The following is a 25,428-nucleotide window of genomic DNA, read 5'->3' on the forward strand; positions in this document are numbered from 1 at the left end:
TACACATATATATATATCTTTATATATCTATTCGAACATCATGTAAACATATATAACAAGCAAGCATTAACTAAATTCAAACTTTATTCACACATATACATACCTATGTTTGAATACATCACATACCTATATAGTTCCATACCTAAATTATTTACAAGGACATTGATGTATATATATTTATATATTCATACTCATTCGAACCTAACACATACATATATATAATTTTGATACTTTCCATTTGATTTATGTAATACCCTAATTCTGCCCGGCCCAAATCAGAAATAAATACACAAAAAATAAACCAATAAAAAACAGTCCATTTTAAATGTCCATTTACACTTGGCTCAATACAGACCCAATTAAACCTATGGCCCAAAACCCGCCTCAGCCCAAATGGCCCACAACATAAACATTTCATCAAACCCTAGGGCGCCGCTCTTGCCTCTACTACCCATTTCACACAAGACGCCTCTCTCGTGCCCACCACGTAGCAGCACTCACACGAGCCGCACGACGTCCCAGCTAGCCTCCGTACACCTGCAGAAAGGACAAAAGAAACGCAACAAACCACGCACAAAAAACAGCAGCAAATCAGGGAAAATAGAAAAAAGAAAACAAAGAGGGATTCGAGGGAGGATTTCTTTTATTTCTTTTTGATTTTCTGTAATTCGGGCGATATAAAGCCAATACAAACGTTGTAAAAAAAGGAGACAGTTGAAGAAATCAAAAAAAAAACAAGAGATTCACAAAAAAGAGAGTTGAAAAGGTGGTTTTAAATCTTTCCTAGTGTTTTTTTCTTTTTATTTTTCTTTTTCTTTCGGTTTTAATTTTTGTGTTTATTTGATTCATTTTTTAACACAAGAATATAACAATAGAGATTAGAAAGCATAGAACATACCTCGAGGCCGAATCCTTGTTCTCTCCGCCACAATCAGAGCATGAACGAGGCTTCGGAGGCCTTTTCCGATCGGCCATCGGCAGAACGGCACATCCAGGCTTGAGAGAGTCTAGGTTTTTTTTTTTAACTTTTTTTTAAAGAGAAAGGAGGCTGCGGTTTTTAGGTTTTATAGTCTGTGTGCAGAGGAGGAAACGTCGCCATTTGATACCAATCTGATGGTTTCAAAACAGCGTCGTTTCAAGGCTTTTGGCCTCCGACCTGACGACCTGACCCAGTGGGCAAAGGATCCGCGCATTTTTCCTTGATGGTCTTATTGCGCAACAAGCCCCTCCGCATTCGGTTTTCATTCCAATCCAGTTTTTGTTCATTTTTTTATTATTACTTCAAATTTTATTTAAATTTCATCTAGATCCATGGTGAGACGGTGTCGTTTTCGCTGAGGAGATTTGAACTTCTTGATTTATGTGGTTATTTGCTGTTTTGGTCCCTGAGTGTTGAATCGATAGTTAATTTAGTTTGATTTTGTTCTCTTCTTTTAATTTTGGTTGTAATTTTAATTTTGTTCCTTTTTGTGCTTAATTTTTAAATATAATTAGATCTTATTTGGATATATTATTTTAACATTTAAGTTTGATATCATTTCTAAACTTATTATTAATACAACTTTTAAAAATACAATATATTATTTTTAAAATTGTTATTAATATTATCTAAATTCATCATACATTAGTTTTCTTATTCATTAAACGTTTTAAATAAAATTTTAGTACATTAATATTTAATTCAAATGTAAAAATTTATGTGTTGATACTTTCATATTACATTATGTATGCAACTTTAGTAAATTATTTTGAAATATATTTGTATGTATGTTTTAAATCTTATGTATAATTTATTTCATGTAAAGTACCCCTTTATACTTTACTTATTTCAATTTTTGATACGTATATTATCATACATATATTATTATAAAGTTATTTTTATTTTGTATGTATCATTTGTTAAAATTAGCGTATGTATATTATTTTGAGCTCCTTTTCATGCAATACTTGTTTTAAAATTCATTTTATATTATTATAGTATTCATTTTAACCTTTTCGATATATTTCAATATTCATTTTCTTTAGTTGAAAACTTATTATATTTTATTTATGTTATTTCACTTGGCCTTTCTTTTAAAATTGACTATTAATTCACTTAGTTGTTGAAGGTTGTTATTTGCATAATGTATGATTGAAATTATTGTCACTATGCTTGTTCGTATTGATTGATTATTCGCATTCATTAGTATATATTCCGGGCTTACGAGTTATTACTTCGCATTGTACATTGAAATTCCATCGCGCTTTATTCGCTTAAAAAGTTACGTTTAATATCGTTCAAGTATCAAAACCAATCTATCGAAAAAACTTTCAAAACAAGGCAATATCTGAAATTTGGAATCCTCGAGAGAATTGAGCCCTAAAGTATTGGGTTTTAATTTTTCTCATTGAATCTAAATAATCGAGATTTTTTTAAAACATACAAATTTCAAATAAAAACCCATTCTCGGGAATTCGACACGTTGTGTCATAACGCATTGGATATGACATGTTATTTTCTCGAGATGAGGATTTTAAAAATAAAAGGCAATGTTCGATATTTAGGAATTTTGTGAAATCAAACCCTAACTTACTGGGTTTTGATTTTCTCATTGGACCCAAATAATCGGATATCCTTCTCAAAACACATAGGTTTTAAAAATCAAAGGATAAGCTTAATTTTGAGGATTTGAAATGTTGCACTCTAACTTACTGAGTGTAACAATTTATTTCTTTAAAATGAATGAGCCTTATCTTCCAATTCATTCAAAATAAAAGGACATTTTAAAATCTTTTCAAAATTTCGACATTAAGACATTAAACAATCAAATCGGTACCAATTTTGGGCGTCACGAGGGTGCTAACCCTTCCTCGTATGTAATTGACTCCCGAACCTGTTTTCTCAAAAATTCGCAGACCTAAAATTATTTTCAAGGTGATCCGATCACACCACAATAAAAGATCGGTGGCGACTCCGTTTTCATTTTAAAAGTCGATCCCGTTTTTTTTCAAAATTCAAATTGAAAATGGTTTCGACAATTTATATACTTTTAATTTTAAATCAACATAAATACAATTGGTATTCATACATATAAACTAATTTAATAAAATTAAATAGCTAATAGACTTACTTCGGACAGTGAAAATTTGAAACCGGACAGTTAGTCGACGACTTTGGCTTTTCCCCGATCTAACTCCGATTTCTTTGGTTCTTGATCTAGAAATATTCAAAATGAGCTAGTTTAAATATTATTACATTCAATTTAGTCCAAAACCACATAAATGGGAAATTTACCATTTTTTCCCCTGACATTTACACTTTTACAATTTAGTCCCTATTGCATAAAACACAAAATACACAAAATTTGCCCACACTATACAAGGGCCGAATATACCTAGTACTCATACAAGTCCACACATTTCATTTATTTCACATTTTAGTCCCCCAAAAATTTAATTTCACAATTTAGCCCTAAATACTCAATTTCACCAAAAATTCAAAGACAAAACATGTTAATCTTTCACATATCTTCCATATTTAACCATTAACTAACAAAAAGCTCAAGCATTCATCAATGGTATATCTCAAAATCACCATCAATTTCTAAAATTAAAGCATGGGTTTGATAAAACACGAAGCAACGATCACAAAAACGTAAAAATCATCATAAACCGAAATCAAACCATACCTTAATTTTGCTAAAGAAGTGCCGAACATTCAAAAGCCATGGATGAGTTCTTCTCTTCCACTTTTGACTTTCAAAGATGAACAAAATCATCTTTTTTTTCATCTTATTTTAACTAATATGTAATATATTTACTAAATGACTAATTTAACCTTAATTAATTTAATTTATATAACATATATATTAAGGTCACTTATGTAATATGCCACCCACTAACTACTAAATGGCCTAATTTCCATTTAAAACCCTCATTTTTAAAAGACATCTACAATTGGGTGCTTTTAAATTTAATCCCCTAAATTTTTATTTTACGGGATTAAGCCCTTTTTATCCAATTGAACACTCAAACGATCAAATTTTCATACGAAATTTTCACACATAGCAATTCACATATTGCAGATGTCAAAAATAATTTTAAAATATTTTTCTGACTCAGATTTGTGGTCTTGAAACCACTTTGTCCTATTAGGGTCAAAATCGGGCTGTTACAAAAAGAGGTCATTTTCTAAGTCACATTTCTCACCCAATTTGACATCAACCTAGCCTCATCAAATTGCACATCAACAAGCCATAATAAGGCATTCAACACAAGATAAAATCAAGTTTTAAACATGTATTATCACCACATACAACTATTAAACCCTTAAGCACCTCAAATGTCAACTTAAAAACATGTCAACCAAGTATCCAACCTTACCTAATTAATTTACCTAACCAAGTTACCAAAGTTCACTATGACTCAGTTACATACATACATATTTATTTATACTAATATCACAATCATACCTTAATTTCATACCAATATGAAAGTTGGTTATATAAACAAAATATTATTCAAAATATTTACATAAGCTAAAATTTGACTAAGTCCATACAAAAGCGTATACATGCCATATAAACCGTATTGAACATTTCAAAAACTACCGAGATAAGCTGGAAAATGTGACTTGAGTGCTGATCCGATCATCCAACCTTCCGAAAATCTACAAAGACATTAAACAACACATATAAGCTTAATGAAACTTAGTAAGTTCGACGAGTTAAATGAAAATCTTACCGAATTAACTATAATAAATCAAATATTAAATATTATCCAAGACAACTCCCTGTCATTCACAACTTCAATTGATAAATATATCCGTATTCAAATCAATACAAAAATAAATAACATGACTTTCAAATTCATTTAATAAATCATTTTACTGAAATCTTTCCATTCGAAAAACAACTTACGGATAAGAGTACATTGTCAACAGAAGCTCATAAGAACTGGTCCTTTCGAATATGCCAACAGAAGCTCGAAAGCTGAACAGAAGCTCATAAGAGCTGAACAGAAGCTCATAAGAGCTTATCCATCTAATTACGCCAAATAGAATGTAAAACACGAGAGTTCGCAACAAATGTTGAACCCTAGTTTACTTCAAACTAATGTCGTTGTCTCCTTCCAATATCATCGTACACCAAATTACGAATGTACTCAAATCCCGCATTCAATCCAAACCGAATATCCAATTCAATATTATAATTCCAACTATAATTCATTTCTATCAATAGAATAAATGCATAATACCATTCATTAATATATACAAAATGTTAAATTTTAACCATACAAACTTACATGGATTGAATTGTGGTAATTGTAGAAGTTTAGGGACCATTCCGCTATTTTTCCTTTTTCACGAGTATCTACGGGATCTTGATCTAAAATATAAAAGTATTCATTTATTATCATATATTCCATTTCCAATTCATTTTACAATTAATAATCTTTTATTTTTAAAATTTACATAATTACCCTAAACTTTTACAATTTTGCAATTTAATCCATTAATTAGGTAATCTATCAAATTAACTAATTTTCTCAATCAATAATCTATCAAAATATTCTAGTCCTTCATACAGCCCTAATAAACCCAAAATTCACTATCAAACCCTAATATTTTAACTTTTCACAATTTAATCTTAAAATCATTATTTAACAAAATCACTTTATAAAACCATCATTCAAAATAATCAAAGCTCTAAATCCATGTTATTCATAAAAAAATATAATATTTATCAATGAAAACTGACAAAATTTTAATAAAATAAAAACAAATGTATGATTTAATTTGGACCTAATTGGAATAATCTCAAAACAAAAAATTTACAAGAAACGAGTAAGAATTGAACTCACATGAAGCAAAAATATGAAAAAATAGCTTAATCTCTCTCTCCTATGTCGGTTTAATCCAAATTTAGAAGATGAAATGCATATGAAACTTTAAAATTCAATTTGTTTGTTTTAATTTCATCAAAACTACCATTTTGCCATTCCATCACTTTATTTTATTATTTTCTCTTCATATACCGCCTCATCACTTTAATTTAGGTTTATTTATTTCTTAAGTCCTCCCACATTTATTAATCAAGCCATTTAATCACTTAATTATTATAATTAACAAGTTTTGCACATTTTCAATTTAGCCATTTTTAATTACTTAACTATCGAAATGTTAAAAATTTTCAACGAAACTTTAATACCACCATAATGACACTCTATAAATATTTATAAAAATATTTACGACTCAGTTTATAGAAACGGTATCCCGATACCTCACTTTCTAAAACCACTTGATCTAAGGTCTTACCACTTGAACCTAAGAAATCATTATAGAATATAAATTACCAATTCAAAAACCTTTTTAAAACCATATTTGACTCGTAAATATTTAATAATAATATTTATGAACTTACTCGCTAGATTTGGTGGCCTCGAAACCACTATTTTTGACACCACTGAAAAATTTCGGCTGTTACATTATCACTTAAAACTTTATTAAAATAGACTCAATCGTGGCATATACTATTCACCATTTGGAACATATTTTCAAAAGCGTCTCTTTATATGTATAATATTATCCTCGGTCTATCGCCATGGTGCATTCTTGGCTTGGTATCGTATTTACCTTTTTTAAGGAGACGTAGATTCTTTTGACTTAAGGGTTTGAGTTCTCTCTCAAACATTAGCGGATACGTTTTGTATTTTTGGTTGGTAGATAGTCATACGTCAATCCCTGCACTAAACTGTCTTATACTCCTTTCACCCAACTGGTGAATCTTAAACTTTACACCATATTTCAAACTCTATTACACAATTTCTTTGGGGTTTGTAGTTAGATACACATCTCAGGATAATACTTGGCGTATACTACTCTTTATGAATCCCTTTACAAGACCCAAGAAAATTCCAAGTTTGGCGGGTACCTATACTACCCCATATTCCAATACACAAGGTTCCCTATCATGGCAGACTAACATCTCACCCCTTGATCATTACAAGATTCACCCTATAGATTTTCTAGACAATACGCCATGAAGGCTTTTCACAGATTAGCCACAAAGCCTTTCCACAAAACTTACCGATTTATTATCCTAGCGGACCTCATTTCTGTTCCATGTTTTATGTCCCAGTGGACTTTATCTCAATTGATATCATGAGCCTTACACACATGGTCTTACATATAACAGCCCATTTTCAATGATATCATAAACAATGGTTTTGAGACCACAATTTTGACGAGTAAATTATTATTTTATTATTTATTTAATGTTTATGAGATTATATTAAGGTTGTATTAAAATTTTGTTAAGAAATTTTTATGTTTAAATGGTTAATTAGGTAATAGCTATGAAATTTTAAACTAAAGGGCTTGAATGATAAATATACCAATTAATGAGTTAATGGATAGTTATGGACATGGTTTTGATGAAATTTTGATAGTTTTAAAGGTTAATTAGGTGATTTGATAATTTAGTTAAAATGTTAATTGATTAAAAGATGAAAAGCTATCATATTTTTCTTGCTTTCTTTCTAAAACCTAAATCACCATTAAAAGAGCTTGGAGTATTTAGCTAGCTTTGTTCTTGTGCATGGTACGTAGTTTGTTCCATTTTTAATGATTTTTATGTTTTGAGAACGTTTTAACTTAATCTAGCTAGCCTAAGGGTTAATTTGCAAAACTGTTAAAGGTTGAGGGACTTGCCGTGGATTTTTTGAATGAGTTTTCATGTTAGTTGAAGTTGGTAGATTATAAATCTTTGTTGAAAAATAAATATGTTTTGTTAAGTGAGTTTTGTTGAATTTTGAAAATAGGGATTAAATTGTTAAAGGTATAAATCCTAGGGTTTTGTTGTGAATTGTTGATAATTATGAGTTGCTTTAAGGTCCCTTGCAACATGGGTTAGGTTGGATTTAAATTAAAATTGTTAGATTTTAAGTTATGAGCATAAGGACTAAATTGTAAAAAGTTAAAACGTTAGGGGAAATTTTTAATTTTGCATTAATATGAATTAAGGGTTAAATTGAATTATATAAGTACTTAAATATTTATTTAGATCAAGATAAACTACATACGAACTTAGACCGAGGAAAAGCAAAAGCTTCGAATTAGCTCGACAAAACTACTACTCCGTTAACTATCGAGATAAGTTCGTATGAGCTGTAATCATTTTAATGTTACTTAAACTGAATGTTTAGTAAGTTGGTTTTAATGTAAATGAATCAATATATGAATGTATTCATGCGATACTGAATTGACGGATATCGAGTCTTGGTTGAACCTTAAGAATTCTTAGGATACAATTGACATGTCATTAAGTTGTTTTGTAATGATATTTAATGAATGTGTTAATGTAAGTTTTGGTAAGTTTAAGCCTTGAAGTTATGTTTAAAATGTTGAACTATAGTTCTTTACCAAACCATGTCATTTTGGTCACTTTTAAGTACATGTATAAAAGGTTCTTATGGTATGTTTGTAATAGCTTGCTAATGGTTATTTGTGATATGTTTTGATAGGTAATCGAACTAGGTTATAATGCTTGAAATAAGGAAATGTTGACTAGTTTTGGTATATAATGTTTTGGTATAATTTAGGTGCCTTTGAATGTCATATTGGTTAGGTGATTTAGGATGTTTGAAATGACATGTTTATGCATGTTTGAATGGTGTTTGAAACCCTTGAATGTGTGCTTAAATGGTTTGAATAGTTATGCATGAATTCTTAGGATGCAATTGACACGGCCTAGGACACGGGCTATCACACGGTCGTACGACACACATGGCCTGGCGACACGGTCGTGTGTCATCTGAGAGTTTCTTAGTGTTTCAAGTGAGTGAGTTAAACGGCCTAGCACAAGGCTTGGCACACGGGCGTGTGGGGCATCTCAGTGAGTTACACGGGTGAGGACACGAGCTAGGACACCGCCGTGTGTCCCTTGTTTGAAAGTTACATAGCCATGAACCCTGTTTCTAATTTTTTACAATTTTTTCCTAAACTTTCTGTTTTGTTTCAAATTAGTCCTGAATTGCTTCTAAGCTATTTTTAGGGACTCGAGGGCTCTATTTATGGATATAATGCATGTGATTGAATGTATTATGATATGTTTAATTTGTTTAAATATTATTATGTTAAATGTTTTTTATTGTACGATAATGCACTGTAACCCTAATCCAGCGACAGAGACAGGTTAGGGGTGTTACATTACACATATCTTTATGTTGTTATCTGCCAGTCCAACTTACAACCCACCAGAGGTTACACCATGAACATCCTTTATAACAATCCGTTTTCAAGTGGTGTCGAAAATAATGGTTTCGAGACCACAAATTAGAAAAGTGATTACAAGTCAAATATAGTATTATAGTAAATTTTTAATAGATAATTTTAGTTAATTGAATGATTTGTTTACTTCAAGTGGTTTATCTCTAAAGTCAAGTGGTTTTGAAAAATGCGGTCTTGGGACCTCATTTCTATAAATCAAGTCTGTAAATATTTTATTTAATATCTACGGAGTTATTATATAGGTATGTGAATATTAAGTTAGGAAATTTTAATGTTTAATTAGTTAATTAATTAAAAGGACTAAATCGTAAAAGTAAAAAATCTACTCACTATCGAATTTTAATGGCTAAATAGCTTAACTAGTGGACATGTGAGGACTTATGAAGTGATTATACCATGTTTTATATTAGTGGATAGTTAAGACATTTATTTATAGATTATATATGTTATATTATAAGTTAAATAATAAAGTAAAAAAATAAGTAAAGTTAAAAATAAGAAAACTGATAAGCTGTAAAAGTAACATATTTTAATCTCATTCTTAATGCGTTTTTGGATGATAAATTATGTAAATTAGTGAATTTGATGCTCCTAATCCTTTAAATTCATGTTTCTATACTTAGGAGAACATTTGGGAGTGAAAGGAGCGAAAAACAAGCCAAAATCAGACAAATAGAGCTGTTTCTAGAATCCACACAACCTGGGCATTTCCACACGGGTTGGCCACACGGTCATGTGTCAGTCTGTATCGATATCACACCTTGCTTCCCAAATACGCGGAAAAACTCAATTTTTAGGCTTTCTAAGCATTCTAAAGTCTATAAATACCAATTAGAAGAAGACCTAAGGTGGCACATAAAGAAGATCGAAGAAAAGACTCGAAGAACGCTATCAGAATCAACCCGAAAGTGGATCTCCTCCAAGATCGAAGATCTCCATTTAATTTTCTTCGAAGTTTTATTGGGTTTCTTTATACCTTGTTGTTATCCTAACTTTGAGATGTTTCTATTCAGGATTATGAACTAAATTCCCTAGATACCTAGGGAGGATGAAACCTATGATGAATCTTATTATTTAATTTCTGTTTTTACGTGATTAATACTTGATTATTATTCTCAATTATGTATTCTTATTTCTTGTTTTAATATTTATGAGATATTAATTCAAGTTTAATGTGCTTATTTCAGTAGAGTAGATATAGCATAATTGAGTGGAGTTGCATGCAATCCTAGAAATAGGGCGACATAAATCTACGAAATTAGAGTCAAATCTAATAAGGGAATCCATAGATTGAGTTAATGCGACAATAGGGGTTTTAATTAGAAAAAGATTTCAATTAATCAACCTAGAGTCAGTTGTTCTTACTCTCGAAAGAGATATTAACATAATTTAGGGATTTCTATGGATCAAGGCACAAGTGAATAAATCATTTAATTCAGATTCATAATAATAGGTGAAGTCTAGGTGGATTCTTTCCTAGGTATTGTCTATATCATTGGTTATCTTCGATTATTTTCCTATGTTATTCTCTGTTGCGTTCTTAGTTAGATTAGTTTAGTAATTTTAGATTAAAAACAATCACTCCAATTTGTCGGCTAAATAATAGAAAAACGGTAATTACTAGTACATTTAGTCCTCGTGGATACGATATTCCCTACTCACCATAACTATACTATTGTTCGATAGGTGCGCTTGCCTTAGTCGTATTTATAGTTAGTTTAGTGACCATCAAAAACATAAAGAATGGGTGTCATCATCATCTTCTTTTAATTTGAACATCAAAAACATAAAGAATGAGAACTTGGGAAGCTTCGGGTTTGATACTTCCATTGCATGTAAGTGCAATTTTATCTCGTTTCTAGTAATTTTTATGTTTTTGTGATCGTTGCAACTAGGTCCAACTAACTCGTACCTCCGTTCTCAAAACTATTAAAGATTTTATATTTTTTCATTAATGAATTTTAGTTGTGTTGAGAATTTAATTGATGGATTCTTGAGTTTTATAGCTAGATATAAGTATTTTGTTAAGTGATTTTTAATAATTTTAATGTTTAGGATTAAATTATTTAAATAGTAAAATTCAATGAAAAATAGTGTAAAATGATGAGAAGTATGGGCTCTAATGGACCCATTAGAAAAATTAGCTAGCATGGTTTTTCATTAATTTGTGAGTTTCGGGTTTAGGGACTAAATTGAATAAAAAGTAAAAGTTAGGGTAAAAGTGTAAAATATCGATTAAGGGTAAAATATATGAATTTTAGTATTTTATGATATTTGAATTGGTTAATTGAATAAAATTATTATATTTAGATCAAGAAATGATACAATCGGGCTTGAATCGTGGAAAAGTTAAATTAACGAATTAGTCGCTGGCATTGTTTTTGCACCCGTCTTTGTCCAGGTAAGTTCATACGGTTTAACTAAGTATGATTTATAATATTATTGATTTCTGAGCTGCGGTATGTTAATAAATATATATGTAATTAAATTATAATAAATTGGTATAAGGTGAGAAAATGAATTGAATTGTAAAATGTTATACAATTAACTGTATTGAGCCCAGATTAACATAGGATAGGATATAGTTGGCATGCTAATAGGTTATATTGCGCGCTATACAGGTATAACTTCATATGAGATGATGATTCTTGATTAATTTCTATCCACTGAATATATCGGAGTCCACCATTTGTTGTAGACTATTGTGTTATATTTATAATGTTTCTGACATGTTACTGGGGGCAGATGTACAGCCTTCGAGCTTAGCACTTGGTGCCGAGGTGTGCTCTAGAGGGATGTTAGCCTACAAGCTAGGCACTTGGTGCCCAAGTGAATTCTCGGTTGGTTAAGCTTGTTCGAGCTTTCTGGATGGTTAACCGTATATCCGAATCTATTTTGTCGTTCATCAGACATGTTTAAAATGGTTAAATGACTTGCATATTGAATTGTAGAAATATTTGCTTGATTTTCGATAGCATATCGTAACTTGATAATGATTGATTTCATACGATTGAACGGATTAAGCAACTTGTATATTTGTATAACTCACTATTGATTGGTTGTTGTTGGCAAGACTAATGTCTACTGACATTGTTATTAAATGATTTATTATTTTTATTCGATAAGTTTTATTGTTTTAAACTGTGAACTTACTAAGCTTATTTAAGCTTAGTCGTGTCATTTTGATGTTTCCTTGTAGATAACATTTTGCGGAATCAGGCAATTGGATCAATGTGAATATCACAGTATCCAGATTCTTTTTGGTAGATTTTAAAAACATTTAATTTTGGGATATGTGGCATGTATTAGGAGTATCTTGTATATGTTTTTAGTACTTATCACAAGTGATATGTTCTCTATTGGTGTGATGAACATATGCCTTAGTTAATAATGTACTAGTTCATGATTTGCTATGAAAATTCAAATATGGTGTGAAACTTGTCTTCTATTAGGTGAAATTTGTATATGTTTTGATTGTGTATTATATGTGGTATTGGTTAGATTGATGAAATGATGCTTATGTATAGAACTAGTTTATATGTGATCATATTTTGAGCTTGGTAGATCTATAGTCTTGATATGCTATTTGGTCACTTGATTAAACTCTTCAATGATGTTTGATTTGTGGAACAAATGAATGTTATTGGATGAGTAGAGAAATGGTATTATTTGACATGAGTTAATGTTTGGTTTTGAGGTTAAATGTGAACTAATTTGTACATGATTGTGTCATGAATGTATATGCTTGGTTTGAAGTTTGGTAGATGAATTGAGGTGCCAAATAGGCTTAGGATGATTGAATTTGGCATGTTTTAGTTGTCTTTGCAAGTGTTTATATGCATGTGGAAATAGGTTGAAATGTTGTGTCTTGGTGTGCAAGAAAAGGGTTTGAAATAGCTTGATTTTGAAATTTTTTTAGGTCCACACAGTCTGGCACACGGGCACATCAAATGGTCTTGTGTTACCTTGATTTTGTATGTAGGATTTTTGCACATAGCATCAGTGAGTTACACAGCCTAGCGATACGGCCTTGTGATCCTAATATACACAGAATCAACGAGTTACACGGGTTATGGGCACGGGCGTGTAGAGGGCCACATTGGAGTGCGGAATAGTCACACGAGTGTGTGTCCCCAGTTTTAGAAAAAATCAAAGCTTCTCATATTTCCCTATTTTATTTCAAATTAGTCCCTACTTGTTTTCAAACTATTTTTGCAATGAATATGCAATGAATAATACTTAGCCAATATTTTTGGTGTGAATTATAATAAATTTTGATTTAAACTTGCTTGTTTCAGATTGATTATCTATTGTAGTATCCCATAATCATAATTCGGTGACGGAGAAGGGTGAGAGGTGTTACATTTAGTGGTATCATTGGCTTTTTTCGTCAATTCTGTGAAAGATATGAGACCTTGTAATCTTGATTGAAATAGGGAAAGCTTCGTGCAAGATTCAAAATTGGCAAGTTTTTCATTTTTGGGTACTTTTTAAAAGCCGAAAAAGGGGCGTTAATTGCGATTAATGGAGAGCTAAATCAACATTGATGGAGAAGAGACAAGAAACCAAACAATGCATTCCACTTCTTTAAGAATATCTTCCGATGGTTACCAGTTGTTTGGTCGTCAAGGTTCTCTTCACTAGTTTTTAAGTGGTGGCCTAGGTAAAAAATTCGAAACAAAAAAGATAACCCTACTTTTCAATTTATTTTTTCAGGGAAGAAAACAAACAAATAATATATATAATATATATGACGTCACAAAGAAATAAAATTTTAGTTAAACAAATAAATTTGTCGGTTTATTTGATATGTAGTCCTTCCCTCTCTCTAACTCTAACAATAATCTTTACATTGTTTAAGGTTATTAATGTTATAACTTTGTCTAATCATTATTGTCTTTTTATCTAATACTACATTTCATGCTTCTCTTAGCATGATTTGTAAATTTTAAGGTTACCCCTTTTCTAAATTGTTGTAGACAAAATGATAGGTGAATTCAATCCTTATTTCATAGTCGAAAATAGAAGTGCAGCCCCAGCTAATGTCGTCCCTATTGATATTGAAGCAAAAAACTTACCTGCATGAAGGCTCTCGGCTTTTTATCTCTCCAACTTGTACAAGTTCAGTCTTCTATATTGTTTGATGGTGTTTGTGTAACACCCCTAACCCGTATCCGACGCTGGAACAGGGTTACGGAGCATTACCAGACTTACAACTTAAACAATCATACATTTCATAATTAATTATCATTCAAATAAAAAACCATTAAAATACATTCATACAGTCCCTAATACGAGCCCTCGAGGCCCTAAATAGACATTAAAAGTGGTTTGAGACTAAACCGAGTACTCAAGAAATTTTTAGAAAAACATTGAAATTTTTCAAAGTGCAGGGGACACATGCCCGTGTCGGCATTCGAAATGGAGACACATGGTCGTGTCCCAGCCCGTGTCCAACCCCATGTAACACATTGGCTTGGGTCACATGGCCAACCACACGCACGTGTGCCAGGCTGTGTACCCTTCGAAATAGCCTTTCACGCCCGTGTGCCAGGCCGTGTGAAAACTGGAGGGTATACTGACTTGTGCCACATGGCCAAGCCAAACGCCCGTGTGCTAGGCCATGTGAAGCTACTGACTTTATTTCTATAGAAGTATCAAAGGACACACGACTGTGTCACTTGGTCGTGTGTCACACACGGTTGAGACACACGCCCGTGTCTCTGCCCGTGTGGATAAAAATATGCCATTTTCCAAGCCATATTCTTCACTCACATTGGTACCAACATATACACATCAATTTGCACATAACCATGGCATTAATAAGCACTCAAAACCAACCAATTTCAAGATTATATCATGTACTATCCATACTTACAGCATGATATCAATAAGAACATTCATATGACCACTTTTAAACATACCAAATATACTTCCAAAGTCTACCTAAATGGTCAATCACATATATGAGACATTGTGCCTAAAACTTAGCATACATACATATCTAAAACACAACCATTTAGTAACAACACACAATCTCACAAGCAAGCCATTCATATAGCAACTATACACCACATATCATAAGGTCATTTACACCTTTTTACATATCAACACATATACCATTTTCAAGCCAAATCAATTGGCTAAATACACAACAAAACATATAGGCCACATTAGCCAAAATACCTATACATGCCATTTAACCCAAAATATAAAGTCCAATGTACAAAAATAAGAGTTTGATAGTGTGACGCGATCTCTGACAACTTCCAAATCGAGCGAGCTTCTGAATCACTATAAAACACAAAAATTAAAACGGAGTAAGCAATTAAGCTTAGTAAGTTCATATAACTAGAAATACAACTTACCATTCATCCACAATCTATAAAAGAAAAAAATTAAGACATAGATTAACTCTAATTGGCCTAAAGCCTAACACATAATCCACAATCATGTTAGCCATGTATGAATATATCAAAATGAATTACTTCCCGTATTTTACATGAATACCTCTACTAGTTTGTATCAATCTCGTATAACTTCATATCATCACTATGCCCATTGAACCATTTGGAATACTATGATACTCGTGTATCTCGCACACTAAGTGCCAATACATGGTCGAAACCACCTCTATCTCATATCTCATATAGATGCTCACTCCCGAGCCATCACTAGGTCTACTCACACAAGCTGTTAGTCAAGATGTAGCTACACATACTCACACAAGCTATAAAGTAACCGCAACACATGCCGAAAACTCAGCCAGTAGTAGGACATACGAGACTAGCACCCAAAACACGGTAACCCCTAATGACATGTCATTTGTATCCTATCTATTCCTAAGGTTCAATCGGGATCCAATCCATAAGTCGTCGAATCTTCATCGAGTATTTTCGTGGAGTCATATCGTTACAATTATAACAATAAAGCATTTAAAACACGTATAATTTAATGCTTATTAACATAAGAACTTACCTCGAATTAGTATGAAGAAAATCGATCGATCAATCCACTACTTTATCTTTTCCTCGATTCAATTCCGAGTGTTACTTTTCTTGATCTATATATAGCAAATTCAACTAATTTAATTCACATTCTACTCAATTCAATCTCAAATTCATGTTATGGCAAAATTATCATTTTCCCCTATACTTTTGACTTCTTTACAATTTAGTCTCTAGGCTCGTAAAATGAAATTCATGCAATTTCATCCACATCTAAGCCTAGCCAAATTTACTATATGCTTATAACATCCCACACACTCCACAAATTCACACATTTAACACACAATTTTCACATTTCACTATTTAACCCCTAATTGGTAATTTCATTAAAATTTCTTTAACAAAAGTTGTTTATTTAACAACAAAGATTCATTTTCTTCCATTAAACTTCAAAACCCTAGAATTTTCATCAATATAAAATCTCAAACTATTCAATAGTTTAGCAAATTAGTCCCCTAGTTAGCTAGGTTAAGCTACAACGATCCCGAAAACAGAAAAATCATCAAAAACGGGCTTAAAAATCACTTACATGCAATGGTTTAAGTTGCTTAAATTTTGAGCTCTCCAATGGCTATTTTCTTGGTGAAAAATAGAAACATTTTTCTTTTGTTTTATTTAATTTACTATTAATTACCTAATTATCATTTTACCCTTACCTAATTTTAAAAATTACTCAATTACCAAGCCATGCACATCCACTAACTTATTTAATGGTCTAATTACCATATAAGGACCTCCACTTTAAAGTTATATAGCTATTTAACACCTTTAGCTAATAGAACACAACTTTTACACTTCACGCGATTTAATCCTTTTTCACAAATTGAGCATACCAACGGTAAAATTTCCTAAAAAAATTTTTATACAATAAGACTATCATGCTTTAGACCATAAAATAATATTAAATTAAATTTTACCCTTAGATTTGTTACAAAGGACTATTCTTGTGAATAGTAGGAAACTAAAATAAACATGGAGGTTCTGCTTCTAACTAGTTGGTCTTGTGTGGTTTGAGTCAACTCCTTAGGCAAACTAGAATCAACTTAGAAAATTAGTTTCTAAATCGTTGTTCTGGTCTCTTGTGGCTTGAGTCAGCTCCCTAGCCCTCTTAGCTTGGTGCCTCCAACCAGTGAAAACTAGATTGCAACTCATCATACATATACATGTAACTTGTGCTACAGAAAGCTCGAACCATAACCCAAGGAAACCCGTCTTTAATCTAAAAACTACAAAAATCGAAACTGGCAAACGAGCAAAAATTTATACAAGCACCAAGATTAGGCCTAGTAGAACTTATTAGGATTCCACAACATGTTGTTTAAGGACAATTACCAAGCTCACAAAAGCCTAATATTGGTAGGACAATGTATGTTAATGTTAAAACCTTAGGTTCACATGTATACAACTTTCCCTACACATCTACTACAATTGTGAAAGTAAAAGCGTATTCCACATGCCATTGCTCTGATGAGTCCTGTAATAGTTGTCTGTCATGCCTGAGCAGGCGCATCAACACCTAACTCTTGCCCGATACGCATAGATAAACTTACACTTCGAGAATGAGGAAAAACATATTAAAGTCCTGTTGCTTGTATAAGAATCCGCATTGAAGCCATATTTGTCTTTGGATTATTAATTAAGCCACAAAGTACCACCATTATCTCATACCACCACCATTCTAAACACACAGATGCAACACTTGGAATCATGAGCAACACTACTGAGTGCCAGTCACGATAACTATTGCTTAACATTTGACCATCCAAAGGTTTTATTATTGTTTTGTGAAGAAAAGATAAACTAACAATGCTAAATTTATGTTTAATGTGTTGCAAAAAGAGGCTAAAAGGACTCCTTTAACCCCTAAATCCAAATATATTTCAAGGAAGTAATTGATTGGAAGGTGAAGTATCATGGTCGAAGTTGCAGGAAATTGTAAAAGTTAAGATATAATAAGAATCTGGTGCCCGTATCGACGACTTGTTTGATTAGTTGAAAGGTGACGTAGTTTTTTCAAGAATAGACCTCAAATTTGGTTACTATAAGTTATGAGATAAAGATATTAACATACCGAAAACTTTTTTTCGTACTTATTATCGCCATTATGAATTTCTAGTAATGCTAATCAGATTAATTAATGCCTTTGCGCCTTTTATGGATTCGATGAATCAGATTTTTCAGCTCACTTGGATAGATTTGTAGTAGTATTTTTTATGACATTATTTATATGGTGGCTTAAACTATTGAAAGATTTACGATCTGATAGTTGATTACCACCTCGAGAAAAACTAATATAGTTGCTAACGCTTTTAAGTCAGAAATCACTGCTTGCTTTGAGAGTGTTGAATGTTAAGTTGATTTTGTATAGTAATGGTTTTGTATTAGCTGAATTGAAAGCTAAACCATTGTTTTCTGCAGAGAATTTGATAACTGGAAAATGGTAACCTGAAATTGATAATCGAACGAGAACAGATTCAGAGTGATCAATCCATACAATTCGGATTTGGTAATGTTGACATGTTGAATTTCCATAATAGATTGTGTGTCTGAATGATTTGGAATTGAAATGAGACATATTATCACAAGCTTACAGTAGTACGTATTTCATTCATCTGGGTAATATTAAAATGTTTTATGATTAAAAAAACATACTTGTTGTAACAACCCAATTTCAACGGTGTCAGAAACAGTGGTTTTGAGACCACGACTCCAACAAGTGAGTTATTATTTTAATATTTATTTAATTTCTATATGGTTAACTTAAGGTAGTATTAAATTTTCATTAAGAAATTTTGAGGTTTAAATGGTTAATTAGGTAAAAATGACTAAATTGAAAAAGGTACAAAAGTTGAGTTCTATTAGTTAACTGGATTAAATAGCTTTAACAATTTGAGTTAATGGATTTATTTAGTAATTATGCCATATATAAATATGGTGGACAATGATGAACATGGTCTAGTGATTTTATAAGTTTATATTATAAGGATAAATAAGTAATTTAATAAATAAATGCTTAAACATGAGAGAATTAGCTATCATCTTTCTCATTTGCATTTTACTATTGTCGAAATCACCATGGTTTTTCATCTTAAGCATTCAGCCAAGCTCATTTCTCTTACATGGTATGTATTCAAGTCTCGTTTTAGTGATTTTTATGTTTTGAGGTCGTTTTAGCTTAAATAACTTAGCTCGGGGGTTACTTTACAAAACTGTTAAAGGTTAAGGGTTATGTTAGAAATGAAATTGATGAATTTGTAATGTTAATTGATAGATTATTAAACTTGGTTGTTAAATAAACTTGTTTTGTTAAGTGATTTTTTTATGAATTTAGGGTTAATGATTAATTTGTAAAAAGTGTAAAACCCATTGGTTTTAATGTGAAATGTTTGTAATAATGGGCTATTCATGACCCCTAGTAAAATCAGCTAGCATGTTTTATTAGAAAAATGGTGAAATTGCAGGTTAAGAATTTAGGGACTAAATGGTAAGAAAGTTAAAGTATTTGGGGTAAATTTGTAAATTGATGATGGAAGAGTTTAATTGCATAAAATTACTTATTAGAATTTGGGGAATTATAATAATTAAATGAAATTATTTATTTAGATCAAGATAAACAACAACTGGATTTAAATCTAGGAAAGTCGAAAGCTTTGGAGTGAAATAGTCCGAGTTGAATCAGATAGATGTGACAGTTCAGCTATCATTTCAGTTATATTAGCTCATAAATATGTTAGGAAGGTTGTGAGGCGTATTTAGCTTATATACTTGATACTAGGGCTTTAGAATCAAAATTGGATTCAATTCCTGTAATAGCCCATTTTCAGTGATGTCGGAAACAGTGGTTTTGGGACCACAATTCTTATGAGTGAGTTATTATTTTAATATTTATTATAGGTCTACGAGATTATATTAGGTAGTATTAAAATTTCGTTAAGAAATTTTGATGTTTAAATGGTTAATTAGGTGAAAAAACTAAATTGTAAAAGGTGTAAAAGTTGAATTCTATTAGTAAAAGGGATAAATGGCTATGGAAAGGAATTTTAATGGACTTGAATGGTAAATATACCAATTAAAGAGTTAGTGGATATGCGTGGATAGGTTTTAATGAAATTTCAATGAATTTTAAAGGTTAATATGGTAATTTGATAATTATGTTAAAAGATTAAGCTAATTAAAAGGAAAATAAGCTATCATTTTCTTTATTTTCTAATTTTTGAACCAAAAAGTTCCATTTAAAAGAAGAAAAGCTTCAGTTTTGAATTCTTCCTTGCATGGTATGATTTTATGTCTCGTTTTTAATGGTTTTATGTTTTTAAGTTCATTTTAGCTTAATCTAGCTAGCCCGAGGGTTAATTTGCAAAATTGTTAAAGGTTGAGGGACTTGCCATGGTTGTTTTTGAATAGGTTTTCAAGTTATTTGATAGATTAATAATCTTGGTTGTAAAATAAATATGTTTTGTTAAGTGATTTTTGATGAAATTGCAAATAATGATTAAATTGTTAAAAGTGTAAATCTATGGGTTTTATTGTGAATTGTGGGTAATTATGGGTTGTTTCAAGGTCCCTTTGTAACTTTGGTTAATATGGATTTAGGTTAAAATGGTTAGATTTTAAGTTATGAGCTTAAGGACTAAATTGTGAAAAGTTAAAATATTTGGGGTAATTTTGTAATTTTCCATAAATATGAACTATGGATTAAATTGAATACTTGCAGTACTTAATTGAATGAAATTATTTATTTAGATCAAGATAAACCACAATCGAACTTAAATCGAGGAAAAGCTAAAGCTTCGGATTAGTTTGATTCTACTCCGACGCCCTAGTTATCGAGGTAAGTTCATATGAACTGTGATCATTTTAATGTTAGGTAAATTGAATATTTGTTATGTTGTTATAATATAAATGCATTTTCATATAAATGTATAAAGGATATGAATAATCGACGGATAACGAATCACATTTGAACCTTAAGAATTCCTAGGATACAAATGACATATCATTAGGGATTTTATGTTTCGGGTGCTGCTCTTGAATATCTTACCGATGGCTGAGGTCCTACATTTGTTGCGGATTCTTCACAACTCGTGTGAGCAACATCATGTAGCTAACATTTTGACCCACAGCTCATGTTAGCAAACGCATTTTACAGCTCGTGTGAGCATTGATGTAAAGGAAAGGTTACGGTTATATGTAAAGACACACGAGATGGTAAGTATGCAAATGGATTGACTCATGATCCTATAAAAATGTTGGTGTGTTAAATGATGTTTATATATATAGAATTCTACTTATCTTATAGTTAAATTCATTTGTATCATGAACAAGTAAGAAAAGGAAATGAAATGAAATGAAATGGTAAGTATGCAAATGGATTGACTCATGATCTTATTAAAATGTTGGTGTGTTAAATGATGTTTATATAAATAGAATTCTACTTATCTTATAGTTAAATTCGTTTGTATCATGAACAAGTATATTAACTTGAGAGTTAATGATGCTTGTATAGGCTTACGCTAAGGTTATGGTTTTGGTTGATTTTATGTTTGTGCAAATGAAATGGTAAGTTATGTTTAAGTTTATACAAGCTTACTAAGCACTTGTTGTTTGCCTAGTTACTTTCCTTTGTTTTATAGATTATCGAAAGCTCGATCAGTTGAAAGCTCGTTGGAAACCTGCTACACTATCCAGCAATCATTTTGGTAGTTTTTGAGCATTTTGGCCAAGGTTAATAAAGGCATGTATAAGATCTTTGTAATGAATGTTTTAGTATGTTTAAGCTTTTGAAGTTATGATTGATTAGGTGAACTTTAATGCCTTATCAAGATATGTCATATTGGTCAATTTCAAGTGCTTGTATATAAGGTTCTTTTGGTATGTATGTGATGGTTTGTGAATGGTCATTTATGGTAACATGTAGTGATTAAATGAACTAGGTTTGCATGGTTGGAAAATGGCAATATTGACTTGTTTTGGTAAGTAATGTTTTAAAATATTTGTGATGCCTTTGAATGGCATCTTGGTTAGATGAATTAGAGTGTTTGAAATGGCATGTTTATTTGTGTTTGAATGATGTTTGAAACCCCTTGAATGTGTGCCTAAATGGTATAAATGGTTAGGTATTATTTGGACTAGAAATGGCTTGATTTTAGGTAAATTTTGGGTTCAAACGGCCTGGGACAAACGCTGTCACACGACCGTGTGACACACACGGCTTGGCGACACAGCCATGTGTCATTTGAAATTTCTTCATGTTTCAAGTCAATGAGTTAAATGGCTTAGCACACGACCTACGACACGGCCGTGTGACCTTACTTAGTGAGTTACACGGGTGAGGACACGGGCTAGGACACAACCGTCTGTCCCTTGTTCGAATATTACACGACCTGGCCACACGACCGTGTGACCACTTTCTCTAATTTTCCAAGTTTTTCTTAAAACTTCTATTTTGTTTCAATTTAGTCCCGAATTGTTTCTAAGGTGTTTTGAGGGCCTCCAAGGCTCGATTTAGGGAGAAAATGCATACGATTGAATTATTTATAATATGTTTAATTTATTTAAATGTTTTGATGTTAAATTTTTTTGAGTGTAAGGTAATGCTCCGTAACCCTAATTTAGCGACGGGGACGGGTTAGGGGTGTTACAGTTCTAACTTTTATGAGTTTTCGAATGTGTTTCTAGAAGAGTTATCGAGGTTACCACCAGTTAGAGAGGTTGAATTTACTATTGAGTTAGTATCGAGAACTTTTTCGATATCGATTGCTCCTTCTGGAATGGCGTCTATAGAATTGAAAGAGTTGAAAACACAGTTGCAGGAATTGACAGATAGAGAATTTGGTCGGCCTAGTTTTTCTCCTTGGGGTGCACCTGTACTATTTGTTTAGAAAGAGGACGGATCAATGTGACTATGTATTGATTATCAACGACTTAATAAAGTCACAATAAAAAATAAATATCCATTACCGCATATTGATGATTTTTTTGATCAACTGAAAGGTGCAATAATGTTTTCAAAGAATGACCTCTGTTCTGGATATTATCAGCTATGGGTTAAGGACTCCGATGTGCCGAAGACTGCTTTTAGAACCAGATATGGACATTATGAATTTTTATTTATGCCATTTGGTTTAACAAATGCACCTGGTGCGTTTATGGATTTGATGAACAAAATATTTCGACCGTATTTAGACAGATTTGTGGTTGTTTTCATTGATGATATTTTGATATATTCCCGAGATGAAATTGAGCATGCACATCATTTAAGAGTAATATTGCAAATATTGCGTGAGAAATAGTTATCTACTAAATTTAGCAAATGTGAGTTCTGGCTGCGAGAAGTTGGATTTTTGGGACATGTTGTATCGGCGGATGGTATTAGCGTAGATCCAAGTAAAATATCAACTATTGTAGACTGGAAGCCTCCAAGAAATATTTCAGAGATCAAATGTTTCTTGGGTCTAGCCGAATATTATCGGAGATTTGTTAAAGCGTTTTCGATGATTTCTACACCGTCAACGAAGCTACTCCAGAAGGATGTTAAATTTGAATGGTTTCAAAAATGCCAGCAAAGTTTTGATCAGTTGAAAGTATTGTTGATCGAAGCCGCTATGTTGGTTCAACCAGAGTTTGGAAAGGAATTTGTGATCTATAGCGATGCTTCACTTAATGGTTTAGGTTGCGTCGTGATGCAAGAAGGCAAAGTGGTAGCTTATGCTTCTTGTCCATTAAAATCGCACTAGAAAATTTACCCGACTCATGATTTAGAACTTGCAGCTATTGTGTTTGCATTAAAGATTTGACGGCACTATTTGTACGGAGAAAAAGATCACATCTTCACGAATCACAAAAGTCTGAAGTATTTGATGTCATAAAAATAATTAAATTTGAGATAACATAGATGGTTGAAGCTTCTAAAAGATTACGATCTGATCATCGATTATCGTCCAGGAAAAGGTAATGTTGTTGTTGATGCTTTAAGTAGAAAATATTTATTTGTTTTGCGAGCTTTGAATACTCATTTAATGTTGATTGATAATGGTTCTATTGTAGCGAAATTAAAAGCTAGATCGACATTTCTAGTGTAATATCCCTAAATCGGGTCTAGTAGTTTCAGGTATATTTTTCGGGTTTCGAGTGTGAAAATAGGAATTTATGGGGTTTTTAATAATTTTTAATTTAATTTAGGAGGTTAATTTCATTTAAAATCGATTAAATAATAATTCAAAAAAATAAAAATATTTTTGGAAAATTAATTGTAAAGTAATTAAATAATTATTAGTGAAAATAATTAATTTGGGTTAAAAAGAATTTTAAAATAATTTTTATTGGGGTTAATTTGAGTTCAATTTAAATACTAATTAAATTAGATTTAATTGTAAAATAAGGGAAATTTTGGAGTACTTATTTGGCAAATAAACCTTAAAATTCAGAATTTTGGAGGGAAATGATCAATTGGTAAAGTAAGGGAAATATGGGAGTGGCCATTAGACAAATTTCCCAATTTTTAAATTTCTGGTGGGTTGTTTCAGTTTTAAACACAATGCATCTAGCCTACTTTTTACACCATTTACATCAGATTAGAGAGCTATAAAGTTCATTTTTTTGCATGGTTTTAAAGATCTATCATCAGAAAATAGATCCAACCATTTTCCTTTTTAAAATACTTTTTCAATTCACCCGAAATTATTCTCAAAAGTAGCAAAAAATATTCTAAAATTTCTCAAGCTTCTTAAATCAAGATTTTCAATCAACAAATTTAAAGCGAATCAAATGTAATCTTCAATCCTAAACTTGTTTTTATGAAGACTAGAAACATTTTTACATGATTTGAGAGTCAATTAAAGGATTTTTATCAATGTCATCTTTTTCCTAGAACACAAGGTTCTTTAATGGCGGATCTTGAATTTTGAGAGGAAATCCACAAATCAATGGATGTTCAAACTCAAAATGGATCTATTAAAAGGTTTTTGGTCTTTTTTTATCAAGATTAAACATGATTGGTGAGGTAATTTGAAGAAATGTAAAATTTCATCATCTTCAAGAATTGATTTTTTGGATTTTTTTTGAAATTGATTTAAATGTGAAATTGATGCTTAGTATACGTGTATTTGGTCTAGTATTGATGTTTGGAAGTGATTAGGAGGGTTGGAGAGATTG

The 25,428-nt window shown here is 31.5% G+C and overlaps 1 pseudogene; it reads right to left on the bottom strand.

Moving 5' to 3' along the window:
• Nucleotides 1–17,313: 17,313 nt before the first annotated feature.
• On the bottom strand, nt 17,314–18,190 carry LOC128036007 (protein DETOXIFICATION 53-like; annotated as a pseudogene).
• Nucleotides 18,191–25,428: the final 7,238 nt, after the last annotated feature.

Source organism: Gossypium raimondii, chromosome 13 (assembly GCF_025698545.1).
Source record: "Gossypium raimondii isolate GPD5lz chromosome 13, ASM2569854v1, whole genome shotgun sequence".
Taxonomy (NCBI): domain Eukaryota; kingdom Viridiplantae; phylum Streptophyta; class Magnoliopsida; order Malvales; family Malvaceae; genus Gossypium; species Gossypium raimondii.